Source organism: Eurosta solidaginis, chromosome 4, assembly GCF_040869045.1.
Source record: "Eurosta solidaginis isolate ZX-2024a chromosome 4, ASM4086904v1, whole genome shotgun sequence".
Taxonomy (NCBI): domain Eukaryota; kingdom Metazoa; phylum Arthropoda; class Insecta; order Diptera; family Tephritidae; genus Eurosta; species Eurosta solidaginis.
In genome coordinates, this window is record NC_090322.1 from 203,772,566 (window position 1) to 203,798,928 (window position 26,363).

The 26,363-nt window shown below is 35.7% G+C and overlaps 3 protein-coding genes across 4 annotated transcripts in view; 1 reads left to right on the forward strand and 2 right to left on the reverse strand.

Annotated features, from left to right (window-relative positions):
• Positions 1-26,363, reverse strand: part of LOC137250912 (band 7 protein AGAP004871-like) — a 104,854-nt gene that overhangs the window by 72,519 nt on the left and 5,972 nt on the right. Inside the window, exon 1 of one of the 2 annotated variants that reach the window (XM_067784632.1) lies at positions 6,477-6,505. The exons of the other annotated variant lie outside the window; for it this stretch is intronic. The gene's annotated coding sequence lies outside the window, so the exon portion shown is untranslated. Of the gene's footprint in view, positions 1-6,476; positions 6,506-26,363 lie in introns of those variants that run through there. 2 annotated transcript variants of the gene reach the window in all.
• Ubr1 (Ubr1 ubiquitin ligase) overlaps positions 4,966-26,363 on the forward strand; it is a 157,549-nt gene continuing 136,151 nt past the window's right edge. Inside the window, exon 1 of the mRNA XM_067784604.1 lies at positions 4,966-5,236. The gene's annotated coding sequence lies outside the window, so the exon portion shown is untranslated. The remainder of the gene's footprint in view (positions 5,237-26,363) is intronic.
• LOC137250909 (fatty acid hydroxylase domain-containing protein 2) overlaps positions 12,730-26,363 on the reverse strand; it is a 56,936-nt gene continuing 43,302 nt past the window's right edge. The window contains exon 7 of the mRNA XM_067784614.1: positions 12,730-13,664. The gene's annotated coding sequence lies outside the window, so the exon portion shown is untranslated. The remainder of the gene's footprint in view (positions 13,665-26,363) is intronic.

Genomic DNA, 26,363 nt, shown 5'->3' on the forward strand with positions numbered 1-26,363 from the left:
TAGTTACGTTTACGTCATATATTTTTGAAATACGTGATTCGTAGTCATAGTTTTTACACGCAGACCACAAAAAACCTGATACTTTGCATCCTCACACAAAGTACCTACCTATTTTTTTTATTTTATATTTATCTTAAAATCGTTTAGATATGTTCAAATTTCACCAAATGTTTACGTGTATAGCATATATTGTTGTCTGAAAAAATTATAGGGACTGGTGGCATATATAATCTCATACAACCAATTGTTCAAATAAGAAACTTTGCGCAATTTCTTCCCCATTTTAACAGCTAGAAGCTTCAAATTTCATCAAATGCTTACGTATATAGCATATATTGTTGTCTGAAAAAATCATTGAGATCGGTGGTATATATAGTATATATCTCATACAACCGATTGTTCAGATAAGAAACTTTGCGCAATTTCTGCCCCATTTTAACAACTAGAAGCTTCAAATTTCACCAAATGCTTACATATATAGCATATATTGTTGTCTGAAAAAAATCATAGAGATCGGTGGTACATATATCATATGCCCCATATAAACTGTATTTTTTGCCCCCTTTTTACGGCTAGAAGCTTTAAAATTCATAAAATGTCATCAAGTAGTTACGTTTACGTCATATATATTGTTGAAATACGTGATTCGTAGTCATAGTTTTTACACGCAGACCACAAAAAACCTGAAACTTTGCATCCTCACACAAAGTACCTACCTATTTTTTATTTTATATTTATGTTAAAAATCGTTTAGGTATGTAGATCTGTTCACTATATATTTCTTATCTTATACATCCGATTATTTGGAGATTACGAACGGGATAAGATTATTGTTCAGCCCCATTCGTGGAAGGTATGAAGTCTTCGGCACAGCCGAAGACAGTCCCGTCCTTACTTGTTTTGTATTCATGTCGATTTCGTGATCGATCAGGAGAGATGGTGGAACATATCCTCCTGGAACGCGACGCAATCTGATGAGGGAACAAATAGATCAAAGGTCGCAGTGCAATCTCCAATAAATTTTCTATCTATCTTCATGTTATAAAAATAGTTGTACTTCATTTTTCCTCATGTAACAGGGGACCCTTTAACGTCCGTTATTTTAAAGTAACCCTTATTTGACGCATCACTGAACGATTTCTTTCAAATAAAGTGTTTGTTAGCGTTCACCGAAGATGGTGAAAACGGCCCCTGGAATTGTTATCTTATATAGCCTAAGGAAGTTATGCATAAGCAAAATTTAGTCAGCACAAAACGAATAGTTAGAGAAAATTTAAAATATAATGCATATGTATAAAATGCATGCAATTTATGAAATAATTTTTATTATATAAAATTAGTTTGACATATCAGATTTGCCAATATTATTTTAGTTCTGCTACTTTTAACACATTTATAATATTTAAGAAGAACATATAAGAAGTAAGAAACATGATTAATGGTTACATTAATACGTGTTTCATTTATTTTCATTGAGGAATAAGTTCGTAAAAGTAAAAAGCACGTTTTTATAAAGTGCATGTGAAGCTCCATGAAGCTCCATAAAATGAGTAATAGGAGGAACATTGGTTTATATATTACATTTTTAAAATGAAAATCTCCAGCTAAAAAAGTAATAGAATGAACATTGGTTTGTATATTACATTTTTAAAATGAAAATCTCATGCTGAAAAAGGAGCAAAACCTAACTATATTTTTTCATTTTCGTACTTAACTACACTCCCTTTTGTGATTCAGGATTTCGGGCAAATTTTGAAAAAACTCCGAACATCAATTCCCTCATTATATGACATTGGACTGCCTAGTCCACTGCCTTCCACTCTATTCGCAACATTAGCTCTATTTAAGCTGCCAAACTATATAGCATGAACCATGACTATATAGTAAACAATGAGCAAAACAGCATTCTACATTCTTTAATGTTTTTTTGACACCTCTCTCGATATTTTTTGACGCGTATTAGCAGTCGACCTCTCAACTCATTGTTTACTATATAGTTTGGCAGCTTAAATAGAGGTTATGTTACGAATAGAGTGGAAGGCAGTGGACTTACTTAGCTTCCCGTAAAAATTTTTTCATAAATGCATTTTATAATAAAAATATAAATATTATGAAAATAATTAATAATTTTAAAATTTTTAATAAAATAAATAATTCATAATTAACCCCTAATTAATTATAAATTAATATTAAATAAAATAAATAAAACTATCAAAAATAATCAATAAATATACAATTTTTAATATTAAAAAATTTAATATATATATATAAAAATGAATTGCTGTTCGTTAGTCTCGCTAAAACTCGAGAACGGCTGAACGGATTTATCTTACCTTGGTCTTGAATTATTCGTGGAGGTCTAGGGAAGGTTTAAAAGGTGAGAAAAATTCGAATACTTGCCGGGAAAATACTCAAAACAGCATATTTCCTCGAGATATAGGCCAAAACGTGGACCCGGGTACCCCTAGAGTGTGTTTATAGAATATGGATATCATATGAAAGCTGTTGATGAGTGCTTTAGTAGAGGGTAATTTTCATACCCCTGGGTGACTAGAGTCTGGAGATATAGGCCAAAACGTGGACCCGGGTACCCCTAGGGTGTGTTTATTGAATATGGATATCAAATAAAAGCTGTTGATGAGTGCTTTAGTAGAGGGTAATTTTCATACCCCTGGGTGACTAGGGTCTCGAGATATAGGCCAAAACGTGGACCCGGGTACCAATAGGGTGTGTTTATAGAATATGGATATCAAATAAAAGCTGTTGGTTAGTGCTTTAGTAGAGGGTAATTTTCATACCCCTGGGTGACTAGGGTCCCGAGATACAGGCCAAAACGTGGACCCGGGTACCCCTAGAATATGCATATCAAATGAAAGCTCTTGATGAGTGCTTTAGTAGAGGGTAATTTTCATACCCCTGGGTGACTCGGGTCTCGAGATATAGGCCAAAACGTGGACCTGGGTACCCCTAGAATGTGTGTATAGAATATGGCTATCAGATGAAAGCTGTTGACGAGTGCTTTAGTAGGGGCTAATTTTCATACCCCTGGGTGACTAGGGTCTCGAGCTATAGGCCAAAAAGTGGACCCGGGTACCCCTAGGATCTGTTTATAGAATATTGATATCAGATTAAAGCTGTTGATGAGTGCTTTAGTAGAGGGTAATTCTCATACCCCTGGGTAACTAGGGTCTCGAGATATAGGCCAAATCGTGGACCCCGGTACCCCTAGAATGTGTTTATAGAATGTGGATATCAAATGAAAGCTGTTGATGAGTGCTTTATTAGAGGGTAATTTTCATATCCCTGGGTGACTAGGGTCTCGAGATATAGGCCAAAAAGTGGACCCGGGTACCCCTAGAATCTGTTTATAGAATATTGATATCAGATTAAAGCTGTTGATGAGTGCTTTAGTAGAGGGTAATTTTCATACCCTTGGGTGACTAGGGTCTCGAGCTATATGCCAAAAAGTGGACCCGGGACACCTAGAATGTGTTTATAGAATATTGATATCGAATGAAAGCTGTTGATGAGAGCTTTAGTAGAGGGTCATTTTCATACCCCTGGGTGACTAGGGTCTCGAGATATAGGCGAAAACGAGGACCCGGGTACCCCTAAAATGTGTTTATAAAATGTGGATATCAAATGTAAGCTGTTGATGAGTGCTTTATTAGAGGGTAATTTTCATACCCCTGGGTGACTATGGTCTCGGGATATAGGCCAAAATGTGGTCAGACGGAAAAAGCTTATTAAAATGTATGCAGATTGGCCAAATTTAGGGCAGGACAACGTCTGCCGGGTCTTCTAGTTATTAATAAATATCTAATAAACAAATAATAATTCTAAAAAATAATTAATAATTTTAAAATCTTAATAAATAATTAAAAATTAATCCGTAATTAATTATTAAATAAAATTGAAAATAATCAATAATTATAAAATTTTTAATAAAAATCTATTTTATAATAATGAAGGAATGTTGTTCGGATTTTTTTCAAAAAAAAAAAATGATAAAAGCTTTAATATAAATAAAACTATTGTTTTAATAACAACAAAAACGCCTTATATATTGTATATACATAAATTCGTAATGATTATCTCACTTTAAAATTTGAGTTAAATAATCTAAAATTTTTTTTTGAAACTGAGTCGAGAACTGTGCGTGTGGATGTGCGAATTTCACCGATCAGCTGTTAGTTGCGCTACTTGGTAAAATTTACAATGCCTCAACTAGACTATTACCAAACAACAATCACTATCATTGTAAATTTTACCAAGTAGCGCAACTAACAGCTGATCGGTGAAAATTCGCACATTCACACGCACAGTTCTCGACTCAGTTTCAAAAAAAAACTTTAGATTATTTAATTCAAATTTTAAAGTGAGATAATCCTTATAAATTTATGTATACAGAATATATATGGCGTTTTTGTTGTTATTAAAACAATAGTTTTATTTATATTAATGCTTTTATCATTTTTTTTTTAACTTTGAAAAATCTCCGAACACCATTCCTTCATTATATGACATTCGACTTCCTAGTCCACTGCCTTCCACTCTATTCGCAACATAACCTCTACTTAAGCTGCCAAACTATATAGTAAACAATGATCACTATTTTCTTTTGTTCAATTTTTTTTTTGGTAGTTCTATACGACAGCATGACCATAGTGTACAAGTACAAGTGTGTTGACTTATCTGTCAAGCATTCTGACAGGCACTCGCTGGATTCGGAATGACAGCGAATTCAAAATGGATACCATTACCGAATGCTCCGAATGATTGAAAAATTGAAAAAGTCCATACGATTGGTAGTCAAAAATGTTGTCGTTGAGACTAAAAATGCGACTCTAGACCTGAGATTTCCATCAGGTGAGCGAGGCTGTTTGTAGTTTTGACGTTTATCGCTTAGTGAACACACTTGGTATAGGTACACTATGAGCATGACACTGCTAATACGCGTCCAAAAATATCGAAAGAGGTGTTAAAAGCGTATTAATCTCGACAACAATAATCCGAAACCGGAAAATATAAATTTTATCTCTGTCCGGAGATATTTGCAGTTGAAGTTGGCGATTTCCATGTGGTTGTTGTAATGTTGTTGTGTGTACCCACAAAAAAAATTGTGAACATTAGTGTTTTGCGCGGATATAGTTTTCGTCTCCAAACCGGTGTTGGACCCATCCAATATCCTATGGAATACTATGGATACCACCCCACGTTTCGGAGGGACCCACAGGTAATTTTTCGGTTTTTCGTTAATATCTTTTGAACGAGTTAAAATTTTTATTTTCCGGCTTCGGATTATTAATATTGATGTGTTGTTTGACAGTGTCATGCTGTCGTATAGAATTACCTTTTTTTTACAGATTTGGTTAAATGGAGGGGTCTATATTTAATAGTCTCATATTCCAGGTTACTATCAACTGCAAATGTTGCTTAATTAATGGATTAAATTTCCAGTGTTGTATTGACGCACGTTGAGTTGCACCAGTACACAATTGTAATACCAAATGGCCAGAACCATGTGTAGCAGCTTGCTATTAGTATTTTACTATTAGTGATTTGTAAAATGGTTTATAAATGGCACCACGCCAGGTTATTTTCAAATTGATTTTAGGGTAAAAGTCGATTTTAGTTAAGTTATTTATTTTCCATTAACAAAGTTGGTATTTTTGTCAAATTCGCAATTTAAAATTGGATTTTAAATGGCCCCACGCCATTCACACTTTCATAATGCTTTTTTATTTTTTCATTATTTGTTCACAAAATTTAATTTCACTTTTTGCAATAAAAACTGCAGTTAGATGTATGCAATGAGTACTGCATAGTATGTAAATCGAGCTGCTTTTTCAGCATCCAGTATAGATGAGTTTAACAGCTGAATTCAGTAAGCCGTCTCTAGTCACTGTTAGAGATTATTTGGGGTGAAAATCACTTTTGAGACAATTTGCCATTCTGTAAGCTGTCTCATGTCCAGCCTCACAAAAGCAATCACTAATTTGTGAGCTGGGCCGGGCAGATCACCAAACATGAAAATTTCAGAAAAAGTATGAAAATATTTTGCCAAAAGCGCTGTTGTTTTATCCCTCAAATTAAAATAAGCATGGAAAAAATTAAAAAACAGAAAATACTTAAAAAAAAAAAAAACAGCGAAGTCGCTGAGATTCGAACCTAAACACTTTCGGATTTTATATACAAAATTGTGAACGGCGTCTTCGCAAGCTCTTATCTTTAACACTCCGTTAAATTGTTCCGTTAGTTTTTGTTTTCCTGTTGGGCCAAATATATTCGTTATGCTTCCTTTTATGGAGCTTTACGGCCGAGAAATTAGAAGGCAAAAATTAAATTTTCCTTTTCCCTCCTACGTGTTTCGACGCTCTAACGTCTTCCTCAGGGAGTCTAATGATTTGATTTTAAAAGCAATTCATTAACAACAAACATAATTACAATTAAATAACCTTAATTTGGACACTTACATTATTAAATTAAACTTATTTAATTTTTGAGTACATTTTTTATTTATTTACACACAGTACCGAGATATATATTAACTATTACTTGCCACCTCTGCATCTATCTTTGTACTGCATGACCGCTGTGTAAGCGTTGCTTATTTTGTCCATATCCTCTTTAAAATTCATCACCGTGTTTAATTGTTGTTGAATGCGAAGGCTTTCTAACGTCATTCATAGTTATTTTCGAGAATTTTGTTTTATATTTAGTATGTATGTATATGAAAGTTAAGGGCCAGTTAAACTTCCTTAACCCTAAAGCCATAGTCGTAACCATACCCATCTCCATAACCATCTCCAATGTGATCGATTAATGGTGCCTTAACCTAAAAATCGTGAAAATTATATAAAAATGAAGAAAACGCAAAAATTGCAAACATATTCCACAAAAAATAAGTCTCTTAATCATAACGTTTTCAAAAAAATGAATAAAATCTACAAAACGTTACTAAATTCACCAACTCAAATATTTTTAGGTTATGGATATGGCGAGAAACCAAAAACCAATTGGTTGGCTATGGTATGGTTATCACAAATCACACACAGAAGATTGCGCATTCACTACCCTGCAAAATCGTTGGATCATGAGGTCCACTGGAGTACTTACCATTATACTCCACTGTAATGCTGCAATGGACCACCCTGCAAAAATCGTTGGATCATGTGGTCCACTGGAGTACTTACCATTATACTCCACTGTAATGCAGCAATGGACCAACTCATGTTTCTACACGAACATATTGTAAGCCGATCATTGCTCGTTTTTAACGATTGTAATCACTACACGATGTTTATTGGACTGTGGGTACTCCATGGATTACTCTGATGTAATGCGGAGCTGGAGCATATGGTCCAGTCCTAGGACATCGCAATGTTAATTGGACCATATTTTTTGTATGAATTGTGGTTAATTTTGGAGCACTCGCTTGGTCCATAGCGAGTACTCCATACATGCATGCATGGAGTACTCGCGATTTTTGCAGGGCAACTCATGTTTCTACACGAGCACATTGTAAGCCGATCATTGCTCGTTTTTAACGATTGTAATCACTACACGATGTTTATTGGACTCTGGGTACTCCATGGATTACTCTGATGTAATGCGGAGCTGGAGTATATGGTAGTTCAAAATTGCTTCGTTCTGCGCTTCTACATTACACTTGACTGCTTGAGCGAACGAAAGAAAGAGAGAAAAAACAAGAGCTAAAGGAAAATGACATACAAATTGCCCATAAAAAACAACTGATCTTTTGTTTACATGCGCAATGCGCAACCTTGTGTGTGTGATTTGTGTATGGTTATGGCGTTATGGTATGGCACCATTACTCGATTACATTGATTTCTATAAGGTAGGATCGATCAGCTGCTTTATCTGGTTATGGTTTTATGGTTATAAGTCACCATTATTTGGCCCTTTAAACAGTACCAACGAATGAAAAACGAAAACGGACCCTATTCATTCGACTACGTATATTAATTTCATGAAAAAAACAGAAAGTTGGAATACAAAATCGAGCTATTTTTTATTTTATTTATTTATTTATTACGGCTTAAAGCCTTATTCAAGGTACAATTAGCATTATCCTATCCTATAGGTAAAGTTTTACAAACTTCATATAATTTTGCCTTAAAAACTAAGATTTCATTGCAGTTTTTAATATCCAATGGGATCTCGTTGTACCCTTTAGGCCTTTGTAAAAAATGTTTTGCTTATCTATTTCTGTTCGAAAGAATGGTAATTTGAAATTATGTCTATTTCTAGTATTTATATTGTAACGAATTTACTTGCAAATCCTCTTATTTGCCCTTCTTCTGCTAAGTTCGAATCACTAAACTGTTGAATAAATAACTCCAATATTGAATAATGGAAAAATGGTCTTTATTAAAGTACTTCACAATAACACTTATACTTTGCAACTAGCTTTCTTAACAACCAAACTGATTAATAGCTCAAATGAAACTCTACTATTCAAAATAATACTCCTATGGCTCGCAGATAGCGTCTTAATCGAAAATGCTTGATAGCTCAAATCAAACTGAAATTTAGCGCCTCTACATTTGCTGCCTTTTATACTCTCTGATTTCAACGTTCGCATCTTCTAGGCGCTTGCAGAATCTACTAGTCCATCAGCTCTCAAACTTCTCAGCTGTAACTACAATTGCACGATTTTATAGCTTTTCTCATTGCATACTTTCAGGAGTATCTCAGATATATGCATGTGTTGGCGCATTGATTCTCCGCTGCTCGTATACGTACATGGTACATATGTGTAGACGCAATTATTGAATCGTTTATGTAGATACATAATGATTGAATTATTGATGTGAATCACGTCACTGCTTTGCATCGGCTTAGAGATAGCAGCACCCCTTAGTTTTGCTAATATTCGTAACACTGCCTTCCACCTAAGTCTGATCGTCCCGATCAGACAAATCTCTCGATCTAAACGCTGCTAGCATCGCCAAATGTACCACTCTTCTATTTCGTGATTTCCCAATTGCTTGTATGCGGTAGATGACATCACTGATCGTCTTCACAACTCTGTACGGGCCTTCCCAACTGCACCGATATTTGGATGGAACACCTTTCCGCCGGTGAGGGTTGTATAGCAGTACCAATTCTCCCTCCCGGAAACCTTCCAAATTATTTTCCTTGTCGTACCTGTGTTTCATCTTACTACTCATTATCCTGGGTCGTTCCCTCGCATACTGTTGCTTGGCCAATGAAGAACTACTTCGCAGAGCTTGATCTTGACGGATTGACTTTGCATCATCAGTATCGTCTTGACGTTTCACAACAGTAGTGTGCGCTGGCTTGCATTCTTCCTGGAAAATTCTTTCAGTCGTTTTAGTGCCTCCATTAGGGTTTGTAAATGCCAGTTCTTTTCTCGCAGGTACCTTTGATTTCGCTTTATTTGGCCCATTCGATCCATCAACCTTTGCTCGATCTACTTTCCTTGACTTTCGTGGTCTCTGTCGAATCTCCTCCACCAGCACTCGCTTACTGCTGAACCCTTTTTCCAAACTGAAGTTAAGTGGTATATCCTGGTTGTTATAGCGCATAATCTTTCTCCGCATATCGATCCTGATGTCATGATCAACTAAGAAGTCCACTCCCAATATGACTTCACCAACAATCTCCGCCACAATGAATTTGTGTAGAACCATGACCTTTCCAATTAATACCTCACATACCACTTCTCCTTGGACTTGGTTATACTCGCCAGTGACCGTACGCAACCTTGCTCCAGGTAACGTTTTTACTCTCCTGTTGACCAAGTCAGATCGAATTAAGGAATGAGATGCCCCCGTATCTACAGTCAGTACAAGCTCTTTACCATCCACATTCCCTCTGATGGTAAGACTTTCTACCAATTTGCAACATAGATATCACAGGGCATTCAATAGCTGGATCTAGCTCTCGATCTCTACCTCTTACTCGCTCTTGCTCATCTCCTCCAGCTTTGCATTTATGCCACCCACATTGTTGGAACTATTAGGACCAAGATCGCAATGACGTACAATGTGACCGGAGTTCCCGCATTTGAAGCATTTGATAACTTTTTCACTCCGCTTTTGCGATCCTTTCAGCGCCTCCAATATTGTGTTTACCCACTCTGGCCTTTCTACTTCCACACGACGTGCTTTGAAAACTGGCTTACACAGAAGCGACGCTGTCTCCTTAATCAGAGCTTGTGACACCGTTTCTGCGAATGTTGGCTTTGGGTTTGCGTATGTAGCTCGCTTTGTTTCGACGTCCCGTATGCCATTTATAAAGCTTTGAATCTTTACCCTTTCAGTGTATTCCACGGCAGCGTCCGCATTTGCAAGATGAGCCAATCTTTCAATATCTGAAGCAAACTCCTGCAATGTCTCATTTGCTTTTTGGTAGCGGTTTTGCAACTCAATTTGGAATATCTGTTTCCTATGCTCGCTTCCATAACGTCTCTCGACAGCGGCCATCAATGCTTCATATTTGTTCCGCTCTCCTTCGGGAATCGTCTGTAAGATTTCGGCTGCTGGCCCTTTCAATGCCACGAACAGAGCTGCAACTTTATCTTCAGCATTCCAGTTGTTCGCTGCCGACGTCTTCTCAAATTGGAGCTTAAATACCTGGAATGGAACAGAACCATCAAACGTTGGGGATTTTACCTTCAGAGTAGACGTTGAAGTGATTGGACGGTTCAATTGTAACTCCTGAATCCGATCTTTCAAAGCATCCATCTCGGCCTCCACTTTATCTTGTCGTTCACTAACAGCCTCCAGCTGCGATGAGAATTTTGTTTCCTGTGCCTCCAGCTTTTTGCAGATACGCTCTTCTTGTGCTTCGAGCTGTAATGTTATGCGTGCCTCTTGTTCTTTTAAGTGTTCTGCAATCTGTGACGCCATGTGTGTTTTCTGTTCTTCCAATTGTGTTTCCATCTTGGATGTTATACGGTTCTCCTGGGATTCCAGTTGAGATGGCAGTTGTGACAACATGTTGGTAGATATTTGTGATGACATTTCTGTTATACGTGCCTCTTGCGCTTCCAGTTGGGATGCCAATTGCGACGACATTGATGCTACTGTCGATGTTTGTGCAGATATTGCAGCCAATATCATGTTCAAGTCTGTGCTGGTAACCGTCTGCGATGTTTCGTTTTTCTCTTCACTTTTTGTTGTCTCCTCGCCATCAAGATGAAAGACATACTCTTTCACATCAATTCCTTCTGCTTCCATTGCCTCTCGTAGCCGTGCCTGAAGTTCGAGTTTAACACCGCTTGTATTCAATCCACGGCTCTCCAACTCCTTTAGTTGCTGGATCTTCAATTCAATGAACTTTGCCATGTCCATGTGGTCCTCCGGAATTTATTCAACAATTCCTCTTCTGACACCAATTGTAACGAATTTACTTGCAAATCCTCTTATTTGCCCTTCTTCTGCTAAGTTCGAATCACTAAACTTTTACATAAATAACTCCAATATTGAATAATGGAAAAATGGCCTTAATTAAAGTACTTCACAATAACACTTATGCTTTGCAACTAGCTTGCTTAACAACCAAACTGATTAATAGCTCAAATGAAACTCTACTATTCAAAATAATACTGCTATGGCTCGCCAGATAGCGTCTTAATCGAAAATGCTTGATAGCTCAAATCAAACTGAATTTTAGCGCCTCTACAATTGCTGCCTTTTATACTCTCTGATTTCAACGTTCGCATCTTCTAAGCGCTTCCAGAATCTACTAGTCCATCAGCTCTCAAACTTCTCAGCTGTAACTACTATTGCACGATTTTATAGCTTTTCTTATTGCATACTTTCAGGAGTATCTCAGATATATGCATGTGTTGGCGCATTGATTCTCCGCTGCTCGTATACGTACATGGTACATATGTGTAGACGCATCTATTGTTTCGTTTATGTAGATACATAATGATTGAATTATTGATGTGAATTTACGTCACTGCTTAGCATCGGCTTAGAGATAGCAGCACCCCTTAGTTTTGCTAATATTCGTAACAATATTGTAACGAATTTATGGTATTTCTGCTTATTTGCAACCTTCTGCTAACGTTCGAAGCAACTAAACTGTTGAATAAATAACTCCAATATTCAATAATGCAAAATGGTCTTTATTAGACTACTTTCACAATCGCACTTCTACTTCTCAACAGATAGCGTGCTTAAATCAAACTGATTACTGATTACTCAGCTCTGTAATGTCTCGTTCGCATACTTCTAGGCGTTTCTATTTCTAGAATTTGCTACTCGTTTACCAGCTATAAATTTCTCAGCTATAACTACAGATGCACGATTATTATAGCTTCTCACATAGCCAATGCGGTTGTATATGTAAGAGATACTTCCACAGATGATTGCCTACTTTTGGGAGTATCTCAGATATATGCATGTGTTTGTGCGTTGCTCTCCGCTGCTTGTATGGACATATATATGTATAGACATAATGATTGATTTGTTGATGTGCATACAAGTCACTGCTTAGTATTGGCTTAGATATGATAGCAGGGGCGTAGCGACGGGGGGGGGGTTTGAGGGTTTAAACCCCCCTTGCCTCATGATCATTTGATTTATTAGGTCGATAAAATTCAAAAATTTAATGTTTTTATGTCTATGTTAATAAATTAATTTATAATTCTGCAACGTATTTACTTTGTCGGTGACATTATATTTTTAATATGCAAGCATAAGTATTTACGAAGTGAACACTTATATATTTCAATCATATTCTGTTTCATAATAATTCTGCAATTTATTAAATATACAAATGTACATGTTAACTTTTACTATAATTTCATAAAGAAGTTTCCTTGTAAATTTGCCTAACGACCATCTACATACATATCAGAGAACAGCATACATCGAACACAACAACGTTCGATCCAACTTGCTTAAACGAACATAATCGACATTGACTTAAAATCAACCAACTTATTGCATGCGTGAATATAATCAATTCAGGCGTTTGCTCGTTTGCCTCAACAGCGATTACATTCATCATTCATGAAAAGGCAAATATTTTTAACATTTAAATAATGTTAAATTTACAGTATTTTTTTGAAGTACACATTTCCTATTTTGAAATATAATGCAAATTTGATATTATTTTCCATGTGGAAAACACATTATTATAATGTAATATCTACATTTTTTTTCATGTCAAAAACACATTTCAAAAATGTAAAATTCAAATTATGTGATAAATTAAAAAATAATGTGTTTTCACATTTTAAAATGTAAAAAAAACACATTAGTGTTTTTTCCGTGTAGATATGACTTTTTTAAATAAAATTTGTTTCTATTCGATCAGTTTCTTTCTTTTGAATTTTATATACGTATACGTTAGATCTCATGCATAGGCTCAAAAAGCATGAATACTACTTATTCCTGAAGGTGGTACTTCGGTTTTTTTTTTATCAATTTATCTATTAATATTACAGGAATGCGATTCTGTGGCTTTTCCTAATGTTCACATGTTGTTGAAAATCTTGTGTACGCTTCCAGTAACAGCGGCAACGAACGAGAGATCTTTTTCAACTCTTAGGCTGATTAAAAACTATTTGAGAAACACGATGAGTGAAAATCGATTGAATGGCTGTGCATCACTAAGCATCCATCGTGATCAAATTGTTACCGTTGATGAAGTTTTAGATGAAATGGCAAAGAAAAGCCGACGCATGTGCTTGAGTTTTTAATGTAACCTTTTTCATATCAAATTCTAAATACACGTTAAAGCAAAAGACAACATTTTTTTTATTTATTTAACTCTCCCCCCAAGGCAATTTTCTGGCTACGCCCCTGTATGATAGTATTCCTTAGTGTTGCTAATATTCGTCACAATATTGTGTGTTTGCTCCACTAGAACTACGTTATTACTTTAACTAAGTTTTTATAGATTTTAATAATATGTATTTAATTAGCGAGATTTGCTCATATTGCTTTATACAATGGTTTTTGTTATTGATATTAGAGAAAAATTGTAAGTTTACAAATGGCGATGGTTACTAGGACATGTTTCTGAATTTCACTTCTTCATCAGCTAGCTTTTCGGGAGCTAGCGTTGAACTCAAATCTCCAACATTCATATCAGTGCACTCAACACATCCAGAGTCGAAAAAGGACACCTATTTCCTTTCGAAATGACTACACGTCGATTTGTTGTTGATATTTTGGTCAAACACACACACACACCGTAGCAGAAAGGTAGACCTGGCCGAGGAATGGGAGGTGGACTGTAACCGAAGGTTGGTGAATCAGTGGATCGATTTCCCAAACAACCGGAGGTCGGTGGAATCGATGCACGTCACAAGTGGGCAGTTGGTGGATTACGGTAGGTCGGTGAATACGGCTGGTGGATTACGGCGGGTCGGTGGATGCTGCAGGTGGATCGTTGAGTCGGTGGACACGGCAGGTGGATCGTTGGATCGATTTCCAAGTAACCGAAGGTTGGTGAAATCGATACAAGTCACTGGTTGACAAGCTGGTGGATTCCGGTGAGCCGGATGGTGGATCGATTTCCGGGCAACCGAAGATTGGTGAAACCGATACACGTCACCAATTAACAAGTTGGTAGGTTCCGGTGAATCGGAAGTTAATTGTTGAACCCAATTTATTCAGTGGTATCTTCCCGTAAATGGGGAAAATTTAGTCGTTTTTTATTTATACATATTTTGAAGTCTGGTTGCACTGTTTGCTCAATTCCCTGCGTTTTCTTGTATTTTTTTGGAAACTTTGTGATCACACTATAAGCCTCCTGTGGATGGGGGTGGTGTTTTTAGGATCATGGGATCAGAACATGCTCTTGCCCGTGCTTACACACTTAAATTTTTAAATAGTTGTTTATACCATGGTGATAAAACAAGTGTGTTATCTTATTCATCAACTGCCTGACAGGATGTTCAAGATGGCTACTTTTTGGCGTTTTCGCAGCGTTTTGACAGGATGTTCAATATGGCGGCGCATCTTATCAACAATATTTTATACCTTAAAGTTATAGTATGGTCGTGGCGAAATTTTGAACATGCCTATTTATATAATAGTTAGATATCCCTAAACCTTAATGTGCCCGGATTATAAAACTTGCGTGAGCTGTCGGAAGTCTACATTTGTAGCAAGCATGCAACTGCCTGTAAGACCAATACTGTACTTGTACGTGTATACTACTAAATTTTTATTAAAACAAGTAAACGTCTAAGTTCGGGTGTAACCGAACATTATATACCTAGCAGGACCTTCAATTGCACATTTCATTTCAGATAAATTACTTTTCTACATAACACGTGACAACGCCCGTTTAAAAAAAATATGTACATTTCCTCTTACAATAAAACTTGATAAGTGAAATATCATTGATTCAAAACTCAGTTTTGCTAAGTTATAGCTTATAATTCTAGTCTACGTTCCTTTTAAACTTGTTTTATATCTAAGTTGCCGTGGTCTTTAACCGATTCCGTCCATTTTTACTAGTAAAATATGTGTATCCAATTTTATTACGATCCGCTGATTTTTCTTCGAGTTATGGCTCCCGAAACATAGAAAATTGCTTAGTCATAAAAGGGGTGGGCCACGCCCATATTTTAAAATTTGAAGTTTTTCCTATTTATTGTTATAAATCCACTTGGGAAATGAAATACCATTGATATAAAGCTCTTTTTTGCAAAGAAATAGCTTATTTTATTCGTCCACGACCCTTTTAAAAATCTTTTATATAAAAGTGGGCATAGTACTCCACCGATTTCGTAAATTTTTCTTCAAAGCATTCCTTATAGTAAAGGCAACCTCTCTGGCGAATTTTGTTACGATTTATGATTGATAATATTTGTGCCACACCCATTTAAAATTTTTTTTTTTTAATTTTTTATCAAGAGACTAAACAGTTTTTTATTTAATTATTTGGGAAACATTTAAATAACGTGACATCAGGACGGACAAGTCGACAAGGCATAAATTAAAAATTGCATCAAATAAATGTTTTCATACATTTAAAGCAATAAGGGCAACTCCCGCTTAATTCATATATACAGTTTTTTATTTATTTAGTTACAGAATAATGTACAATCTTTTATTATTTGCCTGCATTTTTTAAACTCCTGTATTTGTTCGTCATTCAGATTTATGCATTTATTTAGCAAAATATAGAGAATCAGACAATTCCTCAATGCGTTTTGCGAAATCGGTGTAATTATTATTATTAACTTGCAAAGCTGCAATTTTTCCGGCCACAACTTTCGAGTTGTCGGGTTTTATACGGTTACGTAGCGCTATTTTTATATCATTAACTGAAAGTATTTGAGTTGGTATTGCTTCTCGAGCTTTACCATCGAGTTTGGATTTAATATATGAAATACAAGTGCCAGTTAAATTTTCGTCGACAAATTCTTCGATTAAATCAATTTTATTAATGAAAGATTCAAGACCTAGGGGCTCACCACTATAATTTTCACGCATAATACCAGCACACATGCCGATAAACGATCTTTTTTCCTCATGAGTTGCCATATTTGTATCGTAAATAGAAGGAGTTGAAATATGTGTTTCGGGCAATTCCTCAAATCCGTAAAATTCTCCGGACAAAGAAAGTCTAACAACAAGGTTTTTGATTGTACTGGGCGAATATTTGGTTGAGCCTTCGGAAACTGAGCTTTTAAAATCGAGATTTTCGGAATCGGAACTTTCGGAATTAGAATTTTTGGAATTGGGATCTGAATTTTCGGAATCTGAGTCTTGCTCTGAAATTTTGGGAACTACTTTCTTGTTTCTAAGAACCATATGTAGTAGAATGCAAAGAAGATATATTTAGACTGATTTAAAGTCGAATATATAGAATTTACTTACGAAAGTTTAACAGAAATTGAAATTGAATTGAATGTTGATGTGAGATTGAAAGAATTATCCGACAATTTAATGAGAGACTGAATATTTAAATTGAATGTATATTAAAGTAATTAAATTTAATTTGATTTCAAAGAAAAATATTTTATTTTGGTAGAAAAGACTTGGCTGTTGATATCGAACGCCCTGCTTTATTAAAAAAATCTCAATGTGTTTGTGTTATTACGGACGCACCGTTTTTATCAAAGTTCTATAGTTTTTATTTTTATAGATCTTTCCAAAATTCTAATATAAATGTTCTCGGACGCACCGGGATTAAAAAAAAATTCCATTGGTTTGTCACGGAACCACCGTTTACGCAAAAAAAAAATCTCTTTGGTTATTTACGGAACCACCGCTTTATGCAAAAATTTTTTCAAAACAATGAAGATTAAACAAATTAATGTTTTGTGAAAGTTTACAATTATTAGAAGTTTTTATTTTTATAATTTGTATTTAGAATCAACGGAAATGAATTTTGCATATTTTTGAAGTGGTGATTAGAACAGTTGAAATTACCGAATGGTAAAAAGTAGAAAAAGGAAATTTATTTTGAATGTATTAAATTAAATTTTAAGTTTGGTTTTTTCCCACTGTGACCCATTGTATTTTGAAATGAATAGAAAATTTTTATAAATGTATTTGTGTTTTGCTTTTTTTCATCATTTTTTTTTTTGTGTTTTGTAATGTTTTAATAATAATAAATTTTGTATGAACAAGTAAGGAAGGCTAAGTTCGGGTGTAACCGAACATTACATACTCAGTTGAGAGCTGTGTAGACAAAGTAAGGGAAAATCACCATGTTGTAAAAAGAACCTAGGGTAACCCTGGAATGTGTTTGTATGACATGTGTATTAAATGGAAGGTATTAAAGAGTTTTTTAAGAGGAAGTGGGCCATAGTTCCATAGATGGACGCCATTTAGGGATATCGCCATAAAGGTGGACCAGGCCTGACTCTAGAATTTGTTTGTACGATATGGGTATCAAATGAAATGTGTTAATGATAATTTTAAAAGGGAGTGGGCCTAAATTCTATAGGTGGACGCCTTTTCGAGATATCGCCATAAAGGTGGACCAGGGGTGACTCTAGAATTTATTTTGTGCGATATGGGTATCAAATGAAAGGTACTAATGAGTATTTTAAAAGGGCGTGGGCCTAAGTTCTATAGATGGGCGCCTTTTCGAGATATCGCCATAAAGATGGACCAGGGGTGACTCTAGAATTTGTTTGTACGATATGAGTATCAAATGAAAGGTGTTAATGAGTATTTTAAGAGGGCGTGGGCCTTAGTTCTATATGTGGACGCCTTTTCGAGATATCGCCATAACGGTGGACCAGGGGTGACTCTAGAATTTGTTTGTACTATATGGGTATCAAATGAAAGGTGTTAATGAGTATTTTAAAAGGGAGTGGGCCTTAGTTCTATAGGTGGACGCCTTTTCGGAATATCGTTATAAAAGTGGACCAGGGTTGACTCTAGAATGCGTTTGTACAATATGGGTATCAAATGAAAGGTGTTAATGAGTATTTTAAAAGGGCGTGGGCCTTAGTTCTATAGGTGCACGCCTTTTCGAGATATCGCCATAAAGGTGGACCAGGGGTGACTCTAGAATTTGTTTGTACAATATGGGTATCAAATGAAAGGTGTTAATGAGTATTTTAAAACGGCGTGGGCCTTAGTTCTATAGGTGGACGCCTTTTCAAGATATCGCCATAAAGGTGGACCAGGGGTGACTCTAGAATTTGTTTGTACGATATGGGTATCAAATGAAAGGTGTTAATGAGTATTTTAAAAGGGAGTGGGCCTTAGTTCTATATGTGGACGCTTTTTCGAGATATCGCCATAAACGTGGACCAGGGGTGACTCTAGAATGTGTTTTTTACGTTATGGGTATCAAATTAAAGGTATTAATGCGGGTTTGAAAAGGGAGTGGCCCTTAGTTGTATACTTATGTGAAAGCGTTTTCGAGATATCGACCAAAATGTGGACCAGGGTGATCCAGAACATCATCTGTCGGGTACCGCTAATTTATTTATATATGTAATACCACGAACAGTATTCCTTCCAAGATTCCAAGGGATTTTGATTTCGCCCTGCAAAACTTTTTCATTTTCTTCTACTTAATATGGTAGGTGTCACACCCATTTTACCAAGTTTTCTTCTAAAGTTATATTTTGCGTCAATAGACCAATACAATTACCATGTTTCATCCCTTTTTTCGTATTTGGTATATAATTATGGCATTTTTTTCATTTTTCGTAATTTTCGATATCGAAAAAGTGTGCGTGGTCATAGTCGGATTTCGGCCATTTTTTACACCAATACAAAGTGAGTTCAGATAAGTACGTGAACTGAGTTTAGTAAAGATATATCGATTTTTGCACAAGTTATCGTGTTAACGGCCGAGCGGAAGGACAGACGGTCGACTGTGTATAAAAACTGGGCGTGGCTTCAACCGATTTCGCCCTTTTTCACTGAAGGATTGGTAAATTTTTGTCCGACTTATGGCATTAAAAGTATCCTAGACAAATTAAATGAAAAAGGGCGGAGCCACGCCCATTTTGAAATTTTCTTTTATTTTTGTATTTTGTTGCAACATATCATTACTGGAGTTGAATGTTGACATAATTTACTTATATACTGTAAAGATATTAACTTTTCTTTTAAAATTTGAATTAAAAAAAAATTTTTTTTTTAAAGTGGGCGTGGTCGTTCTCTGATTTTGCTAATTTTTATTAGGCAGACATACAGTAATAAGAGTAACGTTCCTGCCAAATTTCATCATGATATCTTCAACGACTGCCAAATTACAGCTTGCAAAACTTCTAAATTACCTTCTTTTAAAAGTTGGCGGTGCCACGCCCATTGTCCAAAATTTTACTAGTTTTCTATTCTGTGTCATAAGTTCAACTCACCTACCAAGTTTCATCGCTTAATCCGTATTTGGTAATGAATTATCGCACTTTTTCGATTTTTCGAAATTTTCGATATCGAAAAAGTGGGCGTGGTTATTGTCCGATATCGTTCATTTTAAATAGCGATCTGAGATGAGTGCCCAGGAACCTACATACCAAATTTCATCAAAATTTACTCAAGTTATCGTGTTAACGGACAGACGGACGGACGGACATGGCTCAATCGAATTTTTTTTCGATACTGATGATTTTGATATATTGAAGTCTATATCTATCTCGATTCCTTTATACATGTACAACCAACCGTTATCCAATCAAAGTTAATATACTAGCTCTGCTAACTGAGTATAAAAATAGTAATAGTAGCTACATAGGTGATGTTGATGTTTGGTATTTATAGGAAAAGTTAATTATGATACAGTAAAGTATTTAAAGAAAAGAATCAAATTGATGGTTATAGTAACTTATTTATAAAGAGATGATACTAGAATTGAAAACTACAATGTGTTTAAAAGATTTTTAAATTTTAAAATTTGTATTGGAAAAATATTTGTAACTGTCTACATATGTCGTGTGCACATTGTGCGCCATACTTATGTAAAATATTTGAGCTGCCAACTGTGATGCCAAATGTCTGCTGAATAATAACCTCCTCTGCTGCTATAGTAACCACTGCTGCTATTTGCTGCCGGCCCGCTTGTAATTGCCTCTGCTGTTTTTCGGCGTTATGTAAAACTCTTATGTATATTTAAAATGTACCTGTGTTAATATACCCTGCAAAAATTGTTGGATTACGTGTTCCATTTTCTTCATGTTGGAGTACTCTAACAATACTCCTTTGCAATGCGTTTGCGGATCACCATCAGCCGATCAATGCTCGTTTTTTAACGACCGTGATCACGACACAATGACGATCGAACAGAGTTGCCAAAAGTAAAATATTGCATACACATAACTGATAATAAAATTTTACTATGGCAACTCTGACACAATGCAACCGCGCTGGTTTTATGTATACATACTATAGTATAGAGAAATGTTAGTTTCTTTATTCACGCAAATGCTAAATAACATCAATATTCGTAGTAAAAAATATAAAAGTCGTATTGCCCCTCTTCATTTACCTTCATTTTAAATTAAATTCACTCCGATAAGTCTTTCCGACACAATTCCTCTTTAGTACTTTGGCATATGATCCTCTGTGGGTGCTCCATGGTCTACTACAGTGAAAGTAGTTTGGAAAGTACTCTCACGTATGTACTCTATGGAATGCCACAAACAAAGCGAGAGTGGGATCACCTACTCCTCTCCTAGGACATCGCAATGTTAATTGGAGCACATTTTTTGTATGAATACAGATTAGTTTTGGAATACTCCTATACTCCCAATGAGTATTCCTTACATTATTTATGGAGTACTCGCGTTTTTTGAAGGGTAGCTGTACTTGAGATGGCGTGATTTAGCTAGGCCCGTTATGTAATTTTTGGTACAGTGCTCCTTTTGTAGATTCAGTTTTTTTTTATATTATTTTCGTATTAATAATTTCGTAGATTATTCCGGTATTTATTAGATTGGTTGGTTATCTCCGTTTTTGTAAATTTGTAAAATTTTTCAGTTTAATCTCCGTTATGTAGTAAAGTCGATTTTTTCTTGTTTAGTAGTATTGGATTATTCTGTTTTTATTAGTTTTTGTAAATTATTTAAGATTATATGTGCGTTATTTTAGAAAAAGTTCTTTAGTTATTTCGTTGATTATTACCTCCGTATATATTAGCTTTTCGTATTATTCGTATCGTTTTGCACATCACACACCTCCTTGCTGTATCGTGAAAAGTTTTTATAGAAAAGTTATAAGTTAATTCAGTTGCTTTTTCAGCATTTTTTTTTTTTTGTAAGTTTTAGAAATTTTATATTTTTTTTTTGTAGTTTTTCACATCTTTAATTTTTTTTTGTAGGGTTTTTACGTTTTTGAGTTTTTTGTATGGGTTTTTTGAATGTTTTTTAATTTTTTTGTATATTTTTATTTTTTTATTTTTATGATTTTTTTTTGTAATTTTTCAATTTTTAAATTTTTAGATATATTTTAAAGAATTTTAAATTTTCGTATCTTTAGAGAATTTTTAAACAATTTTAAAATTTTCACATTTTTAAGAAATTTTTTAAAGAATTTGAATTTTATTGCAATAAAATTAAAAAGGCACTTGTTTTGCTACGGCAAATATAAATTGTTACGCCTTTTAAGTCCGCACTTCATGCGTGTGACCGCCCTTTTGCGGCACGGCCCACGGTCGCCATCTAAAAACTTACGCCTCTCCATTGGATCCAACGATACCCACGTTATATTTTTTTGCTTGTACTACGTGTTTTTTTATTCCCCCAGTGTTTAGGCAGGATGCCTAACTTTTTCCGCATCTGTCTGCGATCCCCCCAATGCAACCCTGCGAATCGATACTCGATACTGGAATTAATTTGTAACCACCCACACCATCACCGCCACATGCATGTGCATGTATGTACATGTACGTGTATGTGTGTTTTTTGTCAGCACTCATGCATATGCATGTCGGGGTTGATGTGTGGGTGCCTTTCCCCTCCAAAACGGAGGATTTTGCGGGTCAACGGTTGTAGCTTGCTATACAACCGGCCTCTTTGATTTCAACAGCCAACGCGTACACATCTGCCGCCAGCGATCTCTGCCATAGTCACATATTCACAAGGTGATATATTTTCCTGTATATTTGTTAGCTACCCAATAAAACATATAATTATAACGAGAAATCTCGTATTCTCCTATTTTTATTTCCACACGCCGTATTCCCATTAAGATCGACCCCGGTGCGCCCACCTCTCGCAAGGATCAGAAGCACCCCGGCCGAACACCCAGGAAATTGTATGTGGCCTTCACACTTTTTAAATAAAATACTGTATGGATAACATCGTTTGAGTTTACTAGTCACATGTATAAAATACAAATTTATTTTTAAAGAAAGAAACTTATATTGTTTTATACTACTTTTTAAATACGTGTGTCATTGGTGCCGTTTGTCGTATCGCTGTAGTCGTATCCCTAACGTAATCAGCTGTTTATCGTTACGACGGTAAACCAAAAACCAATTGGTTGCCTACGATAAGGTTACGACCTTGGCGGCACCAATAATCGATAGCATTGATTCTCATAAAGCGCCAAATACACGACACGAACATTTCCGCGAACATTCCCGTTATGTCATGTTTCTGCGACCTTTTCTGTCGTGTATGGTGGTGTTTGCCAGTTCGCGCAAATGTTCGCCAAAAATCAAAATATTTTAATTTTTGGCGAACATTTGCGCGAACTGCTCGTGCGTGTATGGCGAAATAGCCCATAATCGTAGTAATTTCTGAACGGAACAGACGTGCGCGGAAAAGTAAAATGGACAATAAAAAATTTCTGAGTGAATTTATTGAAATGTATAAATCTTTGCCATCATTGTGATAAGTAAAAGCAAAGATTATTGTAATAGAATTAAAAAGAATAATGATTATGCGACTTTAATCGAAAAATTAAAAGAAGTAGATCCTGATGCCACAAAGGATACAGTTATAAAAAAAATAAGTAGTTTGGGGCGCAATTGCTGTCAAAAATTTAAAGTCTTCAAAGCTATTGCCACTAGCTAGAAAGCGCAAAGTTAAAGCAAGGCGGTGATGAGGGGGAATCGCTTCTCTCATTATTGTATCCCGTTTCGTTATGAGTGGCAAAATTTTTTGTAAAAGTTGGTCAAATGTTGCCTTGCTCATACGAACGTAATTTTTAAAATCATTTTGTGACGTGAATTCCAGTTCTTTCATAAGCTCACTTTGTCCAAGAACTGCTCGTTTTTTAAACCATTCTTTGCACCAAATTCTTTTTTTGCGATCTTCTCTCCTTTTTTACGCTTAATTGCCACAGCGAGCAATATTGCTGCAGCACAATTGCTGTCCGTATTCATCGCTGTCTGAAAGAGAACTAATGTTCGGCCAAAAGTTCGTATGGTGTATGGCCAAAGCTGCGAACAAGATTGCGGAATGTTCGCGGAAATGTTCGTGTCGTGTATTTGGCGCTTAAGGTTGGTCGAATCAGCTGTTATAAGGTTACCGATACGGTTACCGATAAAGCACCAATGTCTGCAGCTTTAATCATTTGGCTCATTAGGGGGACTCATGATAGCATATAAACTTATAAGGTGTAAAATTATATCCATTTACACACGCGGTTATATGAACGCACCTAGTAATACTCTTGATAAACTTGATTGTTTTTCAGCTGTATTATTTCCAAAAAAATTTTTTTGATTGTTGTACAAATTAAAAAATGCCAAGATCAAGTGAAAAATCAAAACTAAAACGCCTTTACTTGCTGATATTGGAGATTTGCTGTAATGTCTGCAAGGTTGCATTCCTTTGAGTTTACCGCGTTTACACAATGAAATATGCGCGTAAATTTTTACAAATTGTGTAAATGATTTTTCATACAAAAATTGACAGCTCCTGCGTAAACTAGATAAATTTATACGTTTACACACTTTATAAGACATTTATACGGTTACATGAGTCCCCCTATTGTAAATTTTACCAAGTAGCGCAACTAACAGCTGATCGGTGAAAATTCGCACATTCACACGCACAGTTCTCGACTCAGTTTCAAAAAAAAATTTAGATTATTTAATTCAAATTTTAAAGTGAGATAATCCTTACAAATTTATGTATACAGAATATATATGGCGTTTTTGTTGTTATTAAACCAATAGTTTTCTTTATATTAATGCTTTTATCATTTTTTTTTTAACTTTGAAATTCTCCGAACACCATTCCTTCATTGTATGACATTCGACTGCCTAGTCCACTGCCTTCCACTCTATTCGCAACATAACCTCTACTTAAGCTGCCAAACTACATAGTACACAATGATTTGGCTTTTGCAAATTTTCACTATCCCGTTATTGTCATTCCATTGGGAATGACGGCATTGCCAGCCCACTATCGATATTGCATTCTTTTAATATGCGTTGCCATATCGTTAGTGGTGCCATTACACTTTGATTGTTGGGTTGTAATCCAGACGTGTGTGTTCAAAGTCAGCTGTTTGCGCAACGCAAACGCCAAAACGACGCAAAAGCCGAATATGTACCGGCTTTAAAAAAAAACTTCCGAATTTATGTGTTATTGTGCATACGTACATATTGTGTGTGCTGTGTTATTTAACCCCCAAACCGCCCCCCTGGCTGCGCGCCTGTCTATCTAGATTATTTTATACCTGTACAACCAACCGTTATCCAATCAAAGTTATAATACTCTGTGTACAAGTACAACTGGGTATAAAAACATGTGAGGGCGACTCCCCGGACGGATAGACCGATAAATGGATAATTAACGCAATTTTTTTTCGGTTGACTTAATCCATTGTGAATGATAACTAAGTGTGATATCTTCTGCATAGACGTCAAAATTCCAAAGTGATTGGATCACCTGATTTGTAATTTACTATCGCTCTCTCATTCTGTATCTCTTTCTATCACCCGCTGAAGATAGGCGCCGCCATATTGAACTCCCTGTCAAAACGCTAAAAAGTAGCCATATTGAACATCCTGTCAGGCAGTTGACAGATAAGATATCACACTTAGTCATCATTCACAATGACTTAATCGGCTATCGGAAAAAAACCCTGCACGATACCAACTATCAAGTCGATAAAGGCCTCCGAAAAATCGGATTTTTTCGTGTACGTCCTCCTCCTAAAAATGTCTCTCTGCTAGTAGAGCATGATTTCATTTGCCGATTTGCTTGATTTCAAACTGATGTTGTTTTTGTTAATGCTGGTTTCCAAATACACGAAGTCGTCCACTATTTTGAAATAATGGCTTGTAACAGTAGCGTGGTTGTCAAGACGCAAATGCACTGACATTGTTACTTCGTTTTGTCCTCATATACCATCAAACTCATCTTTTCTGCTTCTTTTTTTAGTTTGAAGTAACCAGAACTTACGGCGTGGTTGTTCAGGTCGATAATATCAATGTCATCAGCCTACGTCAGTAATTGCACGCCTTTATAGAATATTAGCCGTGTTTTTTTATACACGCGTAAACTTTTACGTTTGCGCGTAAAAAAAAAAACGCCTATCCTCGCTTAGATAATGCTTAGGAGACCCATCTAGCGGCCGTGGTTAAATAACTAGCTACAGCCACAGGGTGTACCGAAAAACGGAGACACAACCCTCTGTTGGCCATAGGGTATAACATATAACTAAATCAGTTGCGATGAATTGTGGACACACAGAATACATAGAATTAGTGGGTGAAACAAAAACACATATTTCAGTTACATCTGAGTATAATGCGTATTGAAATTTAGTAGTACACATTTTATGCGCAGCAATTTCAGAGGTGTATTTAAAGTTTGACGCTTAGGAGTCCATATAAAGTTTAAGCGTATAGACGTTTACGTGTAAATAAAAACACGGCTATTGTTCCAAAGCGATTAAGTTCTGTAGCTTGAATTTTCTCCAGCATCAAATTAAAGAAAATGCACGATAGGGGTCACCCTGTCTGAA